General features: G+C 36.9%; 1 protein-coding gene across 1 annotated transcript in view; it reads left to right on the top strand.

The window, feature by feature from the left end:
- Window positions 1-4,001: 4,001 nt before the first annotated feature.
- The window catches only part of LOC124384130 (amyloid beta (A4) precursor protein-binding, family B, member 1 interacting protein), a 51,843-nt gene continuing 38,785 nt past the window's right edge, over window positions 4,002-17,059 (top strand). Inside the window, exon 1 of the mRNA XM_046846706.1 lies at window positions 4,002-4,204. The gene's annotated coding sequence lies outside the window, so the exon portion shown is untranslated. The remainder of the gene's footprint in view (window positions 4,205-17,059) is intronic.

Raw genomic sequence — 17,059 nt, 5'->3', positions numbered from 1 at the left:
ATTAGAAATGTTGCTCTAAGAAGATCAGTAACACCCTGAAACTGAGTTACAGTACAGTGGCCAAGGTCATACAGAGGATTTTCAGGACGGGTTCCACTCGGAACAGATCTCACAAGGTTGAATCCTCGTTCTGTGCGTCAGGTGCAGAAGCTGCTTCAAAAAGCAAACGCATGAGTCCTGCAGCATTGCTTTAGAGTATGCAGAAGCAGAAGGTCTGATTGTCAGCGCTCAGACCGTACGCCGCACACTGCAACAAGTCAATTTGCTGGCCGTCATTCCAGAAGGAAGCCTCATTTGAAGGTTGCTCACAAGAAAGCCTGCAAACAGTTTCCTGAAGATACCCTGTCCAAGAGCATGAGTTACTGGAACTATATCCTGTAATCTGGTAAGACAAGATAAACGTGTTTGGTTTAGAAGGTATCCAGCATGTATGGCGATGCCCTGGTGAGGAGAACCAAGAAAATTGTGTCTTGCCTACAGTCAGGCATGGTGATGGCAGCATCATGGTCTGGGGCTGCACAAGTGCTGCTTGTACTGGGAAGCATTGAGGGAAACATGGATTCCAACATGTACTGTGACATTCTGAAGCAGAACATGATGCCGTCCCATCTGAAACTGGGATTAACAGCAGTTTTCCAACATAATAACGAACTCAAACACACCGCCAAGTTGACAACTGCCTTGTTGAGGAAGCTGAAGGTAAAGGTAAAGGTGATGGAGTGGCCAAGTATGTCTCCAGACCTGAACCCTTTGGGGCATCCTTAAAAGGAAGGTAGAGAAGCGCCATGTTTCTGACGTCCAGCAGCTCAGTGATGTCATTATGGAGGAGTGGAAGAGGATCCCAGCAACAACCTGTGCAGCTCTTTTACATTCCATACCCAGGAGGATTAAGGCATATATAAAAAACCCACACCCTCAATATTATTTCGCTGTACATACTTTACATATGTAAGTCATAATTTGTTCAGGTTATAGATTTTTCTGATAGAAATAATGTAATTGATGTGTTTTCACCAAGGTTTTCGATGAAATATCTTGTAATTGTGATTGACATGAAAGCATTAATATAAAGAGAAGCGTAGGGCCATTGGAAGGAAAATCCATGTCCATTTCCACTTAGTATTCCTCCAGATATGATTCACTGCTCTGTAGAGATCACTCCCCAGACCTGCGCTATGATGGTTTCGTGATCTGGCATTCATGGAGCACAATGGGAAACACTGGGAATGTAGGGACGGTGTCATTCTGTTTAAAATATATTTTCCAGGCTGAACTTTGAATTCCCAGTCAGAGTGTGTATGAGCAGACTGGGAAAACACTGCGATGATTCACCTCAGTTCAGAGGCATCACACGACTCATGATGTGCAGTACAGTCATAGTAATGTGATGCTCATGATTAGAACAGACACAAGAACTAGTAAAGGAAACAAACCTACCACAGTTATGGATGTTCTATATGGACAAATGTTTGTGGACACCACTTGGTTTGTGCTTCTTTCTGAACATCTCATTTCACATGTAGTCACTGTTATAATAACTTCCACTCTTCTGGGAAGAAGTTCCACTAGATTTTGTGGAGATTTGTGGAGATTCATTTAGCTACAAGGATGTTAGTAAAGTCAGGTACTAATGTAGGTGAGAAGGTGAGGAGACCTGGGGTGCAGTCAGCATTCACATTCATCCCAAAGGTGTTCAAAAGGGTTGATGTCGGAGCGCTATAGCAGGAGATTTTCCACTTCAACCCTTGGAAAACAGATCTTCATGGAGCTGGCATTGTTCACAGAAGCATTGTCTTGCTGGAAGAGGTTTGGGACTCCTAGTTTATGTAAGGGGAAAATTACATCCAAAAACCAGTATACAATTGAATACAGTTTGTGGAGGAACCACATATGGCTGGAAAAGTCAGAAGTCCCAATTCCTTTGTCCATATAGTATAATGTGAACGTAGCATAAATTGTGTAGATACATTTAACCTACTCTATATTTACCTCATTCTTATTCTTTTTCGACTTCTCCCCATAGGGGGCGCCACAGCGGATCATCCGTCTCCATACCCCCCTGTCCTCTACATCTGCCCCTTTCAACTCAACTACCTGCATGTCTTCCCTCACCACATCCATAAACCTCCTCCTTGGTCTTCCTCTTTTCCTCCTTCCTGGTGGCTCCATCCTCAGCATTCTTTTACCGAAATTCCCCTTATTATCCTTACCTTGGCTAAACATGTGGAGAACATGTGAATGAAGCAAATGAAGGGGAAAGAGTTTTTGGAGAAACTAGTGAATAAAACAATGCTAACATTGCTGCTGAAATTTACCCCAATGCTGGTTTTCTACATATTCAAAGTTCAGGATAATTATCATGATATATTTCCTGTGGAGGTTGTGGTCATTTTGGATACAGAGCCATTTCTTCCTGTAGGAACTGTGGGATTTTGGAGGATGTCAAAATATTGCTTGCTTCTATTTAAAACAGATGGAGACGAACAAGATAAAAATGAAGGAGTGAGCATTCTGGATGAATTATGATGACTTTGGCTGTATTTAAGAACAGGAGATCTGGACATCTTCAGATAGTGACCACAACACACATACACATACACACAGATCTCAGTTACTCATAAAGAATGCACTTAAGGACAGCAAAGTGCTAGTAATTTGTATGAGTCTGTGACTGGATTTTACTTTTTTTTTTTTCTTTTTTTGGCTCGGGCAACATTATCTCAACATCTCATATAACTTTTGGCTGCATTCTGCTCCTGAAGAGTCTTTGAAATCTTTACCCTCTGTACACATCTTTATGTTATAAACACTCATATAATATCTAAAAAATAAATGTAAAAATATATAATTACAGTATAAATGGTAAATGTTATAAAGAAAATTCCATGAAAACGAAGTTGTAAAAATCAAGATCTCTAGAGGGCGAAGTTGAGAACACTGACAGGAGTGTGATTATGAATCATGTCAATCAACATGAATCATGTGACTGAGCTTTCTTCACCATCAGTTCTATCACATTTATAGAAAATCTTGTTTATTGCTCATTCAGTTCAGGTGCAGGGCCATTTTTAGATCTTTACAGAGATGTTTAATCAGGTTCTAGTCTGAACTCTGGCTGGGACACTTGAGGACATTTACAGAGTCGTCCTGTTAACTTGACTGTGTGATTTGGCTCGTTGTCCTGTTGGAGGATGAACCGTCATCCAGTCTGAGTTCTAGAGAGCTCTGGAGCAGGTTTTGGTCAAGGACATCTCTTTACATTGCTGTATTCATATTTTCCTCGATCCTGACGAGTCTCCCAGTTCCTGCCACTGAAAAACATCCCCACAGCATGATGCTGCCACCACCATGCTTCACTGTAGGGATGGTATTGGCCAGGTGATGAGCGGTGCCTGGTTTCCTCCAGACATGACGCTTGACACTCAGACTAAAGAGTTAAATCTTTGTTTCTCATGGACTAAGAGTCCTTCAGGTGTCTTTTGGCAAACTCCATGTGGGCTGTCATGTGCCTTTTACTGAGGAGTAGCTTCTGTCGTAATCCATTTTGGAATAAAGCTTTAATGTGAAAAAGCTCTGTGAATACTTTCTGTATGCACTGTACAGAGCTTGGAAATATGCTTCAGCTCATTGTCTTGTTGTATGGTGTTGAAGTATAGAATGGTTGCCATGTTGGTTCCTTTCACCCAGAATAAGTCTGCGACTTTCTCTGCTCCGAAATAAACCTCAAACCATTAAGCTTCCACCTCCATGTTTGACTGTGGGGGTGAGGCAGTCTGATCACATCTCTCCTGTTCTCTGTCTTAAATAAGTTAGAAGCCAAATTTAATGATATTTGTTTAAAAATGACCCACATTACCAGGTTTGTCTACTGACTCTGCCTTTATTGCATCTCTGAGTAGAATTTGTATTAGTGGTGTGTGTGTGTGGGTGTGTGTGTGTGTATATGTGTAATCTCTCCCTCGCTGTGGAATGCACTGAACAGGTCTGGACCTGAACTTCCGTATTGAGCAGGAAGCTTAGTGACATCGAGTCAGCCCTGCAGCCGCTCTCGAGCTCCACATACCCATCAGCACGTGAGGGTGTTGACCACGAAGTGAAGAAAAGGCTGACGAGAGGAAAAAGCTGAAAAGCTGTTTCTCTGAAACTTCTCTAAATCATCTATGATACTTTTATTTCCTGACTGAGTCCACGATTAGGTCCAAAGGTAAGACGCGCTGTGTGTTTCTGTGTGAGACGGGTGTGATAGGTGTAACGCTCGGCGTAACGGTTCATACTGTGTGTGTGTGTGTGTGTGTGTGTGTGTGTGTGTGTGTGTGTGTGTGTGTGTGGTTCTCTTTCTCGCATTTTGTTTTCCTGCCACTCACCTGATTCCAAAGTCCAACTTTTCTTTCATTGTGAATCATGTTGACTTTGTGGGCCGAGCAATGGTATGGACGATCCACATGAGTTTCTCAACGGCATACAATTTAGGATTTAATGTTTAAAGGAAAAACGTAAAATTTGTAAAATAAATAAATAAATAAATAAAAGATCACAATAAATAGGACCTTATTTCATCACACCGTTGTGAAAGATCCCCCGTCTCTGTATAGTTGTGTGTGTGTGTGTGTGTGTGTGTGTGTGTGTGTGTGTGTGTGTGCTGTAAATCTCCTCGTGTATGTGTGCATATATATATATATATATATATATATATATATATATATATATATGTGTGTGTGTGTGTGTGTGTGTGTGTGTGTGTGTGTGTGTGTGTCATGCATGTAGGGTTTGGACTAACATTTTATCCGAGATCTGCTGTGCATGTGTGTGTGTGTTTGTGCTATACATAAAAGAGTTTTTGGTAATAACTGATCTGGGATCTGCAGTGTGACCCTCCCCTTGATGGTTGATTAGAGGTTTAGTGTAAATGCTGCTAGTGTGTGAGTTGTCAGTTAACCCACATCTTTCACTATATATATAGAAAAATAACAAGCACATCACCAGTGTGAGGAAACCCAGAGGCCCCATGTTAGCAAGGCTATAAAGATAACATCCCCGAGCCATACTTTAGCTGAAGGCAAGCCGGCATTGGAGTTTCAGCAGAACCCTGTCTGCCTTTTGGAAGCCTAATAACTCTGATGAAACTTATTGTTTTAAGTAATTGTGGCGAGACTCATAATACAAAGGAATCTGTCATTTGTGAAAATGGTTCCAGTGTTAATCCTTCATCATTTAAATACAAATAGAATAAAAGATATGGCACCCTATAAAGAGAGAAAGTGATAATGTTTCTTGCAAAATAATGTGGGCGTGGCTAAATCTATATCAGCTGTCCTGAGTAATTGATAGATGTCATAGACATGCAACTGGAAGTATAAAGACAATCAGTCTTCCTTAAACCCTTGGTGGGAGTTGTGCATTTTTCAAGAGTTTCAAGACTCTGAAGAATGTTTTTTCTAAAAAGGAAACCTTTGTGGTAGTGTTGTTTTTTCTGTTGGGCGAACCCTGAGAGAACCTAACAGCAATGGTTTCCCTTTTTTTTAAAAAAGGATCTAGTTGGTTATTTGGAGGTTTAATGGGCCGAGCTCTTCAAAAAAACTTTCTCTTTATATTATAAAGAATATAGTGTAGCATTTTCTTATATAAGACTATATAGACTACAGCATATAAGAATATATATTTATATTTATAGTCCATAATGCACAATTTTCTGAGCAGTCAATCAGGTTTACATTTCACTGCGAGTTTCTGTACAGTGCATCTGGAAAGTATTCACTGCACTTTACTTTTTCCACATTTTGTTACAGGATTTTTTTCCAAAATGTATTAAATTAATTGTTTTCCCTAAAATTTTACAAACAAAACCCCATAATGACACTGTGAAATAATTTAGCTTATTAAAAAAAAGATTCACATTTACATAAGTAATCAAAGCTTTTGCCTTGAAACTCATAAAAGATTTAGCTCAGGTGCATCCTGTTACCTCTGATCATCCTTGAGATGTTTTCACAACTTGATTGGAGTCCACCTGTGGTATGTTCAGTTTATTGGACATGATTTGAAAGACACACCTGTCTATATAATGTCCCACAGTTAACAGTGCATGTCAGAACACAAACCAAGCCATGAAGTCGAAGAAATTGTCTGTAGACTTCAGAGACAGGATTGTATCGAGGCACAGATCTGGGGAAGGGAACAGAAAAATTTCTGCAGTGCTATCATCTGTAAATAAAAGAAAATTGGAACCACCGGGACTCCAAACTGTGCGATTGGAGTGGCTACAGGACGACTCTGTGAATGTCCTCGTTCGGCCCAGCCAGAGTCCAAACTTGAACCCGAATGAACATCTCTGGAGAGATCTGAAAATGGCTGTGTATTGACACTCCTCATCCAACCTGATGGAGCTTGAGAGATTCTGCAAAAAAAATTGGAGAAACTTCCCAAAAATAGGTGTCAAGCTTGTAGCATCAAACTCAAAAAGACTTGAGGCTGTAATTGGTGCCAAAAGATCTTCAACAAAGTATTGAGCAAAGACACTTTTGTACATTCTTTTTTTTGTTTTATATTTTTTATACATTTGCAAAGATTTTAAACACACTTCTTTCACTGTGTCATTATGGGGTATTGTTTGTAACATTTTAAGGAAAATTAATGAATTGAATCCATTTTGGAAAAAAACTGTAACATAACAAAATGTGGAAAAAGTGAAGCTTAGTGAATACTTTCTGGATGCACTGTAAACATGACCCTGTAATCTGCCTAACTAATGCAGTTTTATTTTTAAACAATCCAATTTATTGTTCAATTGACTTCAATGCCTAAATTCAGTGACCTCTAATGAAAGACATTTATTTAAGCTGGTTCTTATTTTTTTTAAGTCTTTTAAAAAAACCAAAGTTGGCCTGTGGTGACCTTTGATTTGGCCCACAGATCCCTAGATTGGGCATCTCTGATGTAGACAATTCAAGGGCTCACCCAACAACAAAAACAACCCTATAAAGAATGCCTAATCAGAACCATTCTCAAAAAAGCACCTTTGTCTTGCAGGGTTCAACATGGAGCCTCTGAGAATTTCCCCCTATAACAAGCTATCATAATATTGTTTTTACTGTTTAGAAACCATTGCATCCTACATATAACTTCTATGGGTCCTTACCTCAAAAATACCAACACCAACGATACATTCAAAGTCATTCCTATTTTAATAAAGTTGCTAGAGAATTCTCTGAACCATTAGCGGGTCTAATTCCTGAAAGAATTACTTCCTTTTGTTGTGCTATATAATTTTTTAAGAGTTCCACCAACAACAAACCTACAACAAAGGGTTATCATTTAGAATGGCTAAATTGTTTCTTAAACAATGGATCTAGCTCCCTAAAGAACAGTGTCCAAATAGCTAGCACACTAATTCTTTGGTTCTGCAAAAGGCTTCTCTTAAAATCAACTAAGTGGTTTCACTGTTAGAAAAAAGAATTTGCTAAAGGGTTGTCTGGATGGTCAAAGGGTTAAAGCAACCCTTTAGCAAATTCTTTTTTAACCTTCCTAAGAACTTAGTTCCTTAGAACCTTTTCTAAAATGGAAACCGTCTATTGTAGGTTCTCAATAGATACTGAAGGTCTTCAAACAACAACAACTATATAGCATATACTTCACATTTAGGAAAGAGTTTTAAAAATAAACCCTTTACAACCCCAGTAATACCCCTTAAAAAACAGTTTCCAAAATGTTCTTTGGACTGTTAATGGTTGTAGCTCTGTCAAGAACCTTTTTGAAAAGAGAAACCCTTTAATTAAGGCATTCTACCCTTCAAGGGTTTCTTTCAGAAAGTCAAAATCAAATTAATTGTAACTCTTACATTAACTACCCTGCCATCCCTTGTGCGCTTTGTTCAATGTAGTTTAGACATCTTGTCACATTTACTTGCCACATTGCTTTACTTCCTGTCTGTGGCCTAGTGGTTGTGCAGAAGAGTGTGTGCAGCAGAGCTTGTGTGTGTTCAGCAGTGTTTTGCATTGACCCACTTAAGGGTGTAATGTAGGGGTTTATAAACAGATCAGCTGTAGCTCTTCATGATAAGTACTTTCGAAATGAGAGATCATCTACACTATCTTGTCCGACTGCCTCGGCAACCACCACAAGGGCTGTGGCCTAAAACCACAGGGCTTCAGTAAGCAACATGATTGTGATATGATGCTGACCACCAGCCATACTTCTTTTATTAATAAACTGGGGTGGAACAGGTGTTAAGAAACAGTTTAATATAATGTGAAATTCAGTGGCAGGTGGTTAGGGCCAGCAAAGCCTTCTCTGCTGGCCTAAACACTATCAGAAGCACTGACCTACATTTACAACCTAAATTCTATTATTTGTTCCATGAAATGGTATTCATTTATTCCCAATAGTTTATTTTGTTCATTTTGTAGCGTTTCTCTTGGCTGCACTGCTTCCAGTACGTGTATGTGGATGTTAGATTTATTGTCCATCAGATTTCAGCCCCTATGTGCTGCCATTTCAATCTAATCTGCCCAGATCCTTCAAAGTCAGTACTGCTGGCCTTTTTATCTTAGAGAATATTAGCAATAGATCTGTTTCTTTAACCAATCAGATTTCAAATTCGCCTCACAGGACAGCTAGCTGGCCCAGAGTAGCGTCAGCATTTTTCCGTCCTCTGATTGGTTGGTCAGAGTGAAACTATTACAGCCAAGTTCGACTGGCAAAACATGTCTGTAACACGCTGCCCATGTTTATACATTTGAATTAGACTTTTTAATGCCTATGGAGGAAGAAAAATTTATTTGGTATCAGACGTTCTAAAAAAAAATGTTCTAGAAAAGCTAGATATCGTGAGGAGGTTGGCCAACCCCGAAGCTAGCTAGCTTGTCTCAGCCCAGGAAAGAGTTTGTTCACCACTTTCAGACCAGTGAATAGGAGCAGTTCCACTGGATTACAGCCTCTGAGGAGCGGTGCAAATTATGAGTCTGCATCTCTGCTGAGCAAGTTGTATGTGATTTACATTTTTAATGTTTTTGTCATGTTATTAGACAAATGTTGATTCTGAAGTGCTCCAGATGATGAAGGTGCACAGTTGCGGTTGTAGTGTAAAGGTTTGGAGCTTGCTTTAGTAAAAGGGTATTCACCCTCCGTATGTGAAAGGCCTGTCTCTCTGTAATGCCAAACGTTGCTATATTGCGTTTTTGTATAGTATTGATGGTTTCTATAATTGCGACGTGATAGTGGTGGTATTAATAGGTGGATTAAGTCGGGTAAGTACCCACTGAAGGCCCAGGTACCAAATGCACAGCCTGCCACTGGTGAAATTGTAGCTAGGGTACCTTACTTAAATACAGGGTAGCTAGTGTAGCTTACTCAAATACAGGGTAGCTAGTGTAGCTTACTCAAATACAGGGTAGCTAGTGTAGCTTACTCAAATACAGTCTAGCTAGTGTAGCTTACTCAAATACAGGGTAGCTATTGTAGCTAACTTAAATACAGGGTAGCTAGTTTCAAAACCTTAATAAAATACAGGTAGCTAGTGTACCTTACTCAAATACAGTTTAGCTACTGTAGCTTACTCAAATACAGGGTATCTAGAGTCAAAACCTTACTCAAATACAGGTAGCTAGTGTACCTTACTCAAATACAGGGAAGCTAGTGTAGCTTACCCAAATGCAGGGTAGCTAGTGTCAAAGCCTTACTCAAATTCAGGTAGCTAGTGTAGATTACTCAAATACAGGATAGCTGGTGTCAAAGTCTTATTCAAATATAGGTAGCTGGTGTACCTTACTCAAATACAGGATACCTAGTGTAGCTTACTCAGTGTAGTCAAAATTATTGTCAACATTATTGTCAAAATCCTACTCAAATGCACTGTAGCTACTGTACCTTATTAAAATACAACAAAGCTAATGTACCTTGCTCAGATAAAGTGTAGCTATTGTTAAAACCATTTTCAAATAAAGTGTAGCTCATGTCAAAACATTTCTTATAGTTAAAGAATCTCGTTAAAGGAGTCCAATTAACTGTAGTTTAAGAAGATGCCTACTTTTAAAAGTCTCTCAAAATTATGAAAGCAATAAAACTATTATGTAAACAAAAATGTAAAAAAAAAAAAAAAAAAAAAAAAGTAAAAATACTTTTTTATTATTTTTTTTTTGGAAATGTAATTAACTTACAATATTACCCATGCATAGTGCAAATGCTGAAATATTTTCCCCTTCAGCAGTCATCTGAAGGCATAGCTGTATATTTTAGTGTGCTGAGGTATTTCTGCAGGTCTAAATCCAACCCAAGTGTTCCAAAGATTTAATATTTACCTCAATCATGTGGCCGAGCTGAAAGATGATTATATAGTCTTCTGATTACTGTATATAGTCAGGCTAGGATGTCATCAAACTAGGGGTCATGATTCAATTCAATTTAAATCAATTAATTTTTATTTGTATTGCGCTTTTAACGATGAACATTGTCTCAAAGCAGCTTTACACAAATAATGTGGTGATAAAAATGAATAAGATGTTCTTTAAAAGTGTAAGTTTGTCCCTGATGAACGAGCCGGTGGCGACTGTGCTGAAGGAAAAACTTCCTGAGATGGCAAAAGGAAGAAACCTTGAGAGGAACCAGACTCAAGAGGGAACCCATCCTCATCTGGGTTTCACCAAATGTCCATTTATTACAGATAAACAATGTTGAGGTGCAGTGATGGTGATTAGAAGCAAACTGTAGTCTTGAGTCAGTGTAGCAGACTGTTGGCATTAAGTACAGTCCAAATCTATCCTCAAAGCTCCTGTGTTACTCCGTAATCTCATGGAACCCCAGGGCGTAGATGAGAAACCAAAACATGCAAGCTGCCCATACTGTATGCACGTTTGGATCCCTATACAATCAGAGATGCTGGCTTTTGAACCGAATGCTGATAACACGCTGGAAGGTCCACCTCCTCTTTAGCCCGGAGGACATGGCATCTGTGATTTCCAACAAGAATGTCAAATTTTAACTTGTCTGAAACACTTTTCCACTTTAAAACAGTCTATTTTAAATGAGCCTTGGTCTACAGGACATGGCAGTGCTTCTGGACTATGTTCACACATGGTTTTCTTTTTGCATGATAGAGCATTAGTTGGCATCTGCAGATGGCATGGCTGATTGTGTTTACCGTCAGTGTACGATTCTACATAAACAACAGAAGTTTGGAAAGAGTTTCTAAAATAGATGGTTAATTGTTCTAGCTCAGTAAAGTAAATCTGCTTGAAGGGTTCTTCGTAGACCTTTTAAGGGTTCAGCAACATCCATACAACAAAAAGAGTTTCCATTTTTTTAAAGGGGTTGTTAGAGTTTTGGAGTGGTTCATGGTTCTAGCTCACTAATAACCCTTTTTTAAAAGGAGTTCCCAAAGAGATTGGAAGAAGGACACAAAGAACAGGGCATATCAGCCCATTTTCAGTCTATAGCCGTTTTGCCTGTTACATTAGACTCCGCCCCCTTCTTGTGCAATCCAATTAACAAAGTTAACACTGCAGTGTTTTTGTGATAAAAAATGTAATGTAAAACAATGAACATGATGTAGTGTATTTGCTGTGTTGAAAAAGAAATGAGAGCACTTTGGCATTCACATAAGTTTTTTTATTTTTTTTTTATCTCGTACTCTTATGCAAACATGTCAGAAGTGCTTAGTATTTTCTGCTTGCTTCCTGTTGGAAACTTTACTGATGCTTTCCAAATCAAGATAGAGGAAGCTGCCTTAACCACTTCCTCTAGAAAAAACACACAACCAACGCTCCACCTTCCATGCCTGATCTACAAAATGATGCTACAATATAGCACATGTGGGTGTTGCTGGTACAAACAGCATCTGCTTGAGGTCTGTCACATTCAAATTTAGAAAGTAATGACCGATCAGAGCAGTTTTGTGTAAAGGAAAATAGCATTTTGACATTGAAATACCGTGTTGGCTCGTAAGTTCAGGTATATTACCAAGCAGAAAATCAGAAAACAGATCAGAAAACATTCCTCATTAGAAAACACTATACATCCCTCAGAAAACACTATACATCAGAAAACACTATACACCAGAAAACATTACTCATTAGAAAACACTACTCATCAGAAAACACTACACATCAGAAAACATTCCTCATTAGAAAACACTATACATCCCTCAGAAAACACTACACATCAGAAAACACTATACTATACACTATACACTATACTTACACTATAGTACACTATACTATACACTATACACTATACACCAGAAAACACTATACATCAGAAAACACTATACATCAGAAAACACTATACATCAGAAAACACTATACATCAGAAAACATTACTTATCAGAAAACATTCCTCATTAGAATACACTATACATCCTTCAGAAAACACTACACATCAGAAAACACTATACTATACACTATACACTATACATACACTATAGTACACTATACACTATTCACTATACACCAGAAAACATTACTCATCAGAAAACACTACTCATCAGAAAACACTACACATCAGAAAACACTACTCATCAGAAAACACTACTCATCAGAAAACACTATACATCAGAAAACACTATACATCAGAAAACACTACTCATCTGAAAACACTATACATCAGAAAACACTACTCATCTGAAAACACTATACATCAGAAAACACTACTCATCAGAAAACACTATACATCAGAAAACACTACTCATCAGAAAACACTATACATCAGAAAACACTATACATCAGAAAACACTACTCATCAGAAAACACTATACATCAGAAAACACTATATATCAGAAAACACTACATCAGAAAACACTATACATCAGAAAACACTACTCATCAGAAAACACTATACATCAGAAAACACTACTCATCAGAAAACATTATATTTATCAGAAAACACTATACATCAGAAAACACTATATATCAATAAACACTACATATCAAAAACACTATACATCAGAAAACAATATTTATTAGAAAACACTACATATCAGAAAACACTTCTTCTTTTGGCTGCTCCCATTAGGGTTACATATCAGAAAACACTACTCATCAAAAACACTATACACCAGACAAGACTACATACTGTATCAGAAAACACTACTCATCAAAAACACTATACATAAAAACACCTCTCATCAAAAACACTACTCATCAAAAACACTATACATCAGAAAAGACTACATACTGCATCAGAAAACACTACTCATCAAAAACACTACTTATCAGAACACACTATTAATCAGAAAACACAACACATAAAAACACTACTTATCAGAACACACTATTAATCAGAAAACACAACACATAAAAACACTATACATCAATAAACACTACACATCAAAAACACTATACATCAATAAGCACTACATATCATAAAACACTATACATAAAAAGACTACATATCAGAAAACACTATACATCAGAATACACAAAGCCAACAGAAGAATATCAACACATCAGAAAACACTACACATCAAAACATTACATATCAGAAAACACTATATATCAGAAAACACAATGGAAACAGAAGAAAATCAACACATTACAAAACAACACAGCACAAATAAAAACATAAGAACACTTCAGAAAACACCACACCACAAACCAAATATATAAAAACAGAAATGACAACAAATCAAAACATTCAATACAAAAACAACAGAAACGATAACACAACAAATCAGAAAACACATCAGAAAACATCACAACATAAACAAACAATACAACACATCTGCAAACAATCTTCTGAAAACACACCAAATCAGGAATAAATACAACATGAAACATAAAACCAAATTAGAAAAGGAAACAAGCGAATTAAATGTTAACAGCACAAAGGAATCCAATCAACTCGTCTCTTTTATCAGCTGCGAACTACGCAAGTTCTGAAAGGTCGCGCATTCTAATATATTTTTCTTGCTTGTGATTGCGACTTACAAAACAAATGAAAAAAATCCAAAAACAAATGAAGAAATTTAAAAACAAATTAAAAATGTAAAAACAAATTAACAAATTCAAAAACAAATTTACAAATGTAAAAAACAAATTGAAAAATTAAAAAATCAAAAAACAAATTAACAAATTAAAACGTATTAGCAAATTCAAAAACAAATTAGCAAACTGAAAAACAAATCAACAATGTCAAAAACTAAGTGACAAAAATAAAATACCAAATAATAATAAAAAATGAAAAAATCTAAAAACAAATTAACAAATTTAAAAACTAATTGGCAAATCAAAACATATATAACACATATAAACACATATAAATAATGATATAATACAATCCAATCAACTCAACTCTTTTATCTCCCGGCTGTGAACTACGCAAGTTCTAAGAGGTCACACATTATAATATATTTTTCTTTCTTGTGATTGTGACTTGCAAAACAAATGAACAAATCCAAAAACAAATTAAGAAATTCCAAAACAAATTTACAAATCCAAAAACAAATTAAGAAATTCAAAAACAAATGTAAAAAAATTTTTCCAAATCAAAAAACAAATTAGCAAACCGAAAAACAAATAAAAAAAGTAAAAAACTAATTGACATTAAAAAAAATTATAATAATATTAAAAAATTAACAAATCTAAAAACAAAAATTCAAAAATTCAAAAACTAATTAGCAAATTGAAAAACAAATTAACAATGTCAAAAAATTTTATAAATCAGAAAATACTACCGGAAAACCGGAACAGGAAGGCAAATTTTCTGAATAAAAAAATTAGCTTATAACTTTGTTTCTTTTACGTGTGAAGTTCTGGGTTTTCGGATTTGTTTGTTTGTTTTTGGATTTGTTAATTTGTTTTTTTACTTCTCACAAAAACCATCGTGCAATCAGCAAACGTGAAAAACGAAGAAACGAACCAACCTATAAAGCTGATTTGTTGTTGGATGAAGGTTTATTTAGTGGATTTCTGAGACTGACATTCTGTATGTGATGCAGTGGGGGGGTTTCAGTATAGGAAAGTCCACATGTGCTAGACAACAGAAAACTTTTACGGAAGCAATAAAATATTAAACAAAGATGTGTTTGTAGCAGATGAAACAAAAAACGGGTCCTACAATGGCCCTTTATTTCCTCTTCTCTGTGAGCCTGATGTTCAGACCCAACAGGTAGCATGTATGTGTAGCACCCGCCCTGCTATCATTCTGCCACTCACGTTTTTATGACAAAAAAAAATCATGCAGTGACTGACTTCATTTCTGCTAGTTCCTGTTTAGATTTGCTATGTGAGCAAAAATTATTTCAAGCCAAGGCCAAATTATCCTTTTGCATAGTTATAAATGGAGAAAGACATTTATATTTACATTTCTTAAAACACAACAGTTAAAGTTCTTTTTAGCACATTGTAGTAAGTCGTGACATCATACTTATAAACTGCATATACTGTATAATATACTGTTTATGGACAAAAGTATTTGGACAAGTGACATTTCCAGACTTATGTGGTTCTTCCACAAAGTTGAAGGCATACAATTGTATAGGACGTCTTTGCATGCTGGAGCTCCATGAAGATATGCTTTCCATGGGTTGGAGGGGAAGATTTCCTATAGAGCTCCAACCCTATTGAACACCTTTGGGATGAATATCTTTATCTCACCTACATCAGTGCCTGACTACTAACAGCCTTGTGAATAGAATTGGATATTTAAAGAGATGTACATACCAAATTGATCTCAACGTTTTTCCATATTTTTTATGATTATTAACTATTATTTCAAGATATCATGGGGTGGACATCATGAAGAGGCACCATGCTGTAATTAAAAGCAGATTTCTTTGTATTTTGGGGGCAGTTTGTACACAAATACACCAATAACATGGTGTTTTATTGCATGGTGTCATGGTATTGGTGTTTTATTTAAAAACATTTTAGGCCGAATACTGGAGATACAATAAAAAAAAAAGTAACTTGAGATAAGCAGATGGATCCTTTTTAATACTGGTATTGTATAGAAAAGATCGATTCCCATATCGATCGATTGCTGCATCATCTGTACCTTCTGAAGAATTGTTTCAATAGTAGTAGAGTGAAAGAGAAGAAACAGGTCGATGAAGGGAAAAGATCACATTTTCTTGTTCCTTCAGAAAAAAACTTAAAAGGAGAAGGAATGTAGAGACATTTTGTGACATGTGACAGGACATGAATAAAGTTTGCGTTAAAAATTCCTATTTTGTCAAAGGTTTGTTTGATTGATAATTGTATTACATACACGTAAAAAAAAAAAAAAAGTGCGCTTCTTTTCAGCTTATTTAATATAAATGCTGATGACTTCCAGGTAGTGGTAATTTAATATATAAGTCATTGGGCTGTGAAGGTCATAATTCCCCCCCACACCAAGCTGCCACTCCTGGGCCCCTGAGAAGGCCCCTAACTCTATAGCTGCTCAGTTGTATGAATAAGATAAATGTAAGTCGCTCTGGAAATGCCATAAATGTATCAGTATCAATATATTATCAATACTAGTCTTTAGTATTTAATATCAGATTGATCCTAGAGCAGGCATAACATTATAATGTGGTGAAGTGAAGAACAATGATTATCTTCATCATGGCACCTGTTAGTGGGTGGATTTATTTATTAGGCAGCAAGTGAACATTTTGATGTGTTAGAAGCAGGAAAGCTGAGCGAGTTTGACAAATTGTGACGTCTAGACGTCTGGGTCGGAGCATCTCCAAAACTGTAGCTCTTGTGGGATGTTCCTGGTCTGCAGTGGTCAGAATCTATCAAAAGTGCTCCAAGGAAGGAACAGTGGTAACCCAGCGACAGGGTCGTAGGGGACGAGGCTCATTGATGCATGTGAGGAGCGAAGGCTGGTCCATGTGGTCGGAACATTCTGTTAATTTCCACGTAACATTCTTTTTTTATTATAATAGTATAAAACAGATAGGGTTTTTTCATCAGACTTTGGTGAATTTGTGTTGATCATTTAGTTGTAATTCTGGGTTGATTATACAGAGACAAAAGAGTCACCAGTCACCTTTATCCATAAAGAAAATCATCTTCTTTATACAACTCAGCAGTTAAGAGTTCAGGGCCTTCAGTGACCTTTCATGCAAAAGGCCAACATTTTAACC

Source organism: Silurus meridionalis, chromosome 4, assembly GCF_014805685.1.
Source record: "Silurus meridionalis isolate SWU-2019-XX chromosome 4, ASM1480568v1, whole genome shotgun sequence".
Taxonomy (NCBI): Eukaryota; Metazoa; Chordata; class Actinopteri; order Siluriformes; family Siluridae; genus Silurus; species Silurus meridionalis.
Note: the sequence above shows the minus strand (reverse complement) of the source record. Positions and strands in the feature narration are given on the sequence as shown.